The sequence below is a fragment of the Lactuca saligna genome, chromosome 1, assembly GCF_052625555.1.
Source record: "Lactuca saligna cultivar CGN05327 chromosome 1, ASM5262555v1, whole genome shotgun sequence".
Lineage (NCBI taxonomy): Eukaryota > Viridiplantae > Streptophyta > Magnoliopsida > Asterales > Asteraceae > Lactuca > Lactuca saligna.
Genome location: NC_136417.1, coordinates 85405326 through 85410875, shown reverse-complemented (window position 1 = coordinate 85410875; position 5550 = coordinate 85405326). Strand labels below are relative to the sequence as shown.

General features: G+C 27.6%; 1 long non-coding RNA gene across 1 annotated transcript; it reads left to right on the top strand.

The window, feature by feature from the left end:
• Window positions 1-287: 287 nt before the first annotated feature.
• Window positions 288-1636, top strand: LOC144999897 (uncharacterized). The gene is made up of 2 exons (XR_013661035.1): window positions 288-527; window positions 1346-1636. It is a non-coding gene; the product is annotated as an uncharacterized LOC144999897 (long non-coding RNA).
• Window positions 1637-5550: the final 3914 nt, after the last annotated feature.

Genomic DNA, 5550 nt, shown 5'->3' with positions numbered 1-5550 from the left:
TCAATAAACATTATGACAAAATTCTTACAGAATGAGAATAATAATAAAAAGTTTATAATAACTTTATAGACGATTTAATTAGTGAGAATGTGTTTTATTGAGAATAGTTATGTAAGATTGAATGTATTTATATTAATGATAATAGTTATGTGGATTAACAAATATTGTGTGGATGTAAGGATTAATATGGGCCTAAGTATTATTTAATTTTAATAAATAATTAATTAAATCATCTACCCTTTAATTTAGGCAATCACTTTATTTAAAACACAAATCACTTTATTTACGAGCCTTTCCACTCTCTTTATTCATGATCCATCGACTAGCATCAGCCAACCAGCATACCGGATTCCGCCTTGCCGCCACTTGATGACCAAACAATTCCTTCATCTTCTTCGTATACAATCTCAATTTCAGATACGCAGATATTTAATCTAATTGATGCAGAGTGAGGAAAAAGAGGATGAAATCGCATGCCGTTTAATCCAATACGCACTCAAGTTTCTCTGCTTTAATCTTCTAAAAAGGTAATTCTTTATTATTTTTTTTTTTGCAATTATCTTAATTTCTGATTTTCCTTGCCGTTAACAAATACAGTTTAAAGTTTCATCTTTTTGGAATTCAATTTGATGTGTTGGTAGGATTTAAGTTGATCTAAGATTTTCTTCAATTTTAATTTGTCTGATTAAATATAAAATGCCCTATTTTTTATAAAGTTCGGTTAAATTTCATTAGTTTACTTTTTGACAGTAAATCATAGTGGAGTGTTTTGATTATTTTTATATGAACAGTTTATTTTTTGGTTTTTAACAATTCAACGAGGCAAAGGTTTTCATTCATTTTGAGTCTATAGTCTATATTGAGATTTAAAGGTCAAAATTCGACCATAATTTTAAAAATGGGATTTATTCTTGAATTGTATGCTATATTTATTTGACTTCCATAGTAACTTTTCTTTTTCATTAATTTGATTTTTCTTTTTTTATGTAAAACAATAATGAAAAAAACATGATTATGGAGCATATATCATTGGTGGAGATTTTTATGAGTTTTTCTACTTCTATAAGATGGTTTCTAATCCATAGTTTTGGGCGATGCTTATCATTTTACTTTGATTTTCAAAAAGGTTTTGATCAATTGGTCGACTGGTAATAGTATTTTTGATATTTTGAAAATTAAGAATTCATTTTTTTAGTTGGAAATCCATAACAAAATGATCATTTGTTTATTTTGAATGCAAATTGCAATTTTAGAATCGGGTGTATGAGAATATTGGTCCATGAGGCCACAAGTTGTATGCATTTATATTCTTGAACTTGATTATTTGTATGTGTTTTGTTTCAAGATCACTCAGAATGTAGCAAAGTTGCTTGGAACAACAATGGTTGATGGAAATTAAGAGACAGTTTCATGACAATTGAGATTCCCCACACCAAAATGTCAAAATATAACAACATGAAACAAGAATGAGAATGAAGATTCTTTCATGAATGACATTGTATTCTTATAGAATAAAGATTTTTTTCAAGAATGACTTACTATAAAGCTTGTATTCTTATAGAATGTGGCAAAAAATTTTAAAAAAATGACATTGTATTTTTATAGAATGTGGCAGTAAAAATTATTTTTTTGTTTATTTTTGGACCTTAGATTCTTCAATAATATTAATAATAGATGGTTATTATTTAAGAATGTTGTTATTCTTCAACTCATGGTTAAAATTTTGTTATTCTTCAAAATGTTCATTCAATCAGAATATGTATTCTATTAGAATTTGTATTCAATCAGGATACGTATTCTATTAGAATATGTATTTTAAACTCTTGGTCCGCATTTATTCCTATATCTACACAATACTTACCATCCATATTATAACCTATATATATATATATATATATATATATATATATATATATATATATATATATATATATATATATATATTGAAACACCAAGTTTCGGGTATGTTTCTTTTAAGTAAATTATTATTATAATGTTGGATTTATGGTGGCCACCGCATGGTGATGGAGTCCCACAGCATGGCCAAGGCCAAGGTTTCATGGGCACTAAACTAGTGCCACAGTGTTGTCGCTGTTTAATGGAAAACCCTAATCCAGGGTTTGATCCCCTATTTAAGGGAATGTGATGGCTAAGGTTGTCCACCCTTAGCCTCAATCACTATCCTTCAGTTTCCAAGAGAAAACCATAGCCTCCATTGTTAATCTTTGAGCTTTTATGTGTTTTGGTGGTGTTTTAAAGAAGAAGAAGAAGAAGAAGAAGAAAACATCATTGAGATTTGTTTGATCTAGTCCTTTTGTCCCTAAATCTTCATGGTTTGAGGAATTGGAAGGCAGGATCTCATAAAGTTGGCAACTTTATGGATCCATATGATCATTCTAGTGTCATATGTTCTCATAAAGTTGGCAACTTTATGGATCCATATGATCATTCTAGTGTCATATGTTCCAGATCTGAGGATCTATGTAGTCTTCGGTTCCATGCTCAAGTTTAAGCCCTTATTGTCATGTTTTTTTACCTATAATGGAAGGGACATACATGGCAGCTTCTTATGTTTTATTGAAAAACAAATGCAGATTAAGATGTAGCAATGATCGAACTTGTGAGTTCAAGTTCCAAGGGTCACGCCCTTAACCACCATGCTAGATAATACTTTATGTTATAACTTGTGATTTCATTTATATATATTCATTAACTCGAAACTATAATGAGAAAAAGTAACCATGAGGAATCGAACACATAACCGTCATAATCTAAACACAGAGATTTAACCACAAAGCCGTAAGTAGTGTTATGATTCTATCTATGATTTCTTTTATATATTATGAAAATCTGATGAAATTCATTATTATTATTATTATTATTATTATTAAAAACGCAAAAAAGAATTCTTTTTTAAGTTCTTTTTTTATCAATATTATTAAATAAATGCTTATATAAATACACTTTAAATACTTATTTATATGTATAAAAACATATTTATGTACTAAAAAAATCGTATTTAAAATTGTATTTTTACAATGTATTTAAAATTGTATTTTTTAAAATGTATTTTTACAATGTATTTAAATACGTATTTATATTTATTTTCGCTTAATAATAATATTTAGAAAATAATAGAATATATATATATATATATATATATATATATATATATATATATATATATATATATATATATATATATATATATATATATATATATATATATATATATATATATATATATATATATATATATGGAGTGATTCAAATGAGAACCACAAAAAGATTAAAAACTTTAAGAACCTTAATTTTCTTATTAAATATGTTAAAATCATATATTTTTTTAAATCTTTTGGTAAGAAAAGGAAAAAATCATAATTTTTACAATATAATATTTTCATTTATACATTTATTCATATTTCACACAAAAATTATAAAAAATATCCAACTTAATACAGTTCATTCACATTTTACATCATAAAATTCACAACTTAATACAATCCATTATACACTAATTTAGAAGTTAAACCCAAACTCTACCGTCGTCGCCACCACCACCACCACCAACTGCAACACACCACCTCCAACCACACATTACACCGTCGCAGCCATCATACCTTCCGAATCAGATCTGTATATAAAATAATGTATTGATAGCTTAAATATTATATTCATAATTTAATAAACCTAATAATGCACTAATTTAGAGTTTAATGCAAAATAAAATTATTAAAACTTATACATTTTTACATATTAATACAACACAAAAAAATAAATATATTCACAAAAAAATTAGTACATGCATTTATATATAGATTATTCATGTTTTAACACAAAAATCATAAAAAATTCACAACTTAATATAGTCAATTCACAGTTTAATACACAAAATTAACAACTTGATATAATAAATTCACAATTTAATACATAAAAAATATACATTTTTAGCCATATTCTCTACTTGAAACTTATATTTATACCTTTAGATTTGAACTGTAATGTTTTTTTCAATGTGTAATTTACATAATTTTCACGGTTTAAACTTTGCATACTCTATTAAAAAATATAGAAAATCATATCTATGTATAATGATTCCTTTATCTCACATTTGGGAAACAATATAATAAATTCACAGTTTAATACATAATTCACAGTTTAATATATAAAAAAATTTATATATTTACAACCGTATTATCTACTTAAAACTTACATTTATACATTCAAAACTGGAGGCTAGTATTTCTTTCTAAGTTTAATTTACACAATATTCAAAATTTAAAATTTACATACTTTATTAAAAATAAAAAAAAATAGATCTATGTATAATGCTTATTTCATCTCATATTTTAGAAGCAAACATAAAATTTATAAAAAATTGATAGCTTAACATATTAAATTCACAACTTAATACAATTAATTCACAGTTTAACAAACAAAATTCACAATACAATAAAGTACATTCACAACTCATTCATAGGTTAAAACTTACATCTAGTGGTGTTTGGAGTGATATTAAATAGTAGTTCAAATATTCATTAGAATTCACAATTTAAGAAAAACCTAAATTCATATTATTTGAAAAAACACTAACATATACACATTCTATATTTTAATTCACAACATAACAACCACAAAACTTAAGCTGCGAATAAAATTTTTATGCAAATATTATAGCAAATAAGTAGGAGCGAAAGAAGATTCATCTATAAAACCCGACATACCTGATGCTAATAAAAGAATTATATGTAAAATTTAAATCTGATTCTAGCCAAAATGAGATACACAACACAAACCAGATCCATACGTGAAATGCATCAAATACATCATATCTGATGCAAATCTAGTGTGAGATAGCGGATCTGAAGTTCGATACTCCATTGATCGCAAGATCTGATTCATCGGTGGTAGGACCTGATGCAAATCTATGCCTAAAAGTGTACCAAACACATCATATCTGACTAGACCTTAGAAATTGATGTCTTTGGATTCAGATCTGAGAGGCAGATAGCGGATGTTGGCTTTTCCGATGGCTTGAGTCGAGGAGGCGATGTCATCGACATTTTTTAGTTCTTTGAAGAGGTCGACAGTTGGAAACGAAGCACGAATCACATATCTGAAGGTATAGAAGACCGACGTCGGCAGCGGTGACAACAATTCGACAGAGGCAGTGGTAACTCGCATCAATGATTATAGATATGGTGGTGATTTGAAGTTGTCAGTGACAACAGGTCACTGAAGCAGCGACGACGATGAAAATTGTCAGAGGTTGGGTGGCTGCCATCGATGGTAGCGGGGGGGGGGGGGGGGGGGCATCACCGATGGGAGAAATAAAAGGGAGAGATTTGTGTGATTGAAGCTAGCTAGGAGGAGAGAAAGAGATCAGATCAAGATCTAGATCTAATTCTGAGATATAATGAGTTATGTGTGTGTAAGAAAGTGGATTTTATTAAAATTATTAGTGGAATAGACAAAAATATCCTTAATGAAATTGGTTTTTAAATGGTTCTTAACCTTTAGTGGTTGTCATTTGATCTTTTATATATATAT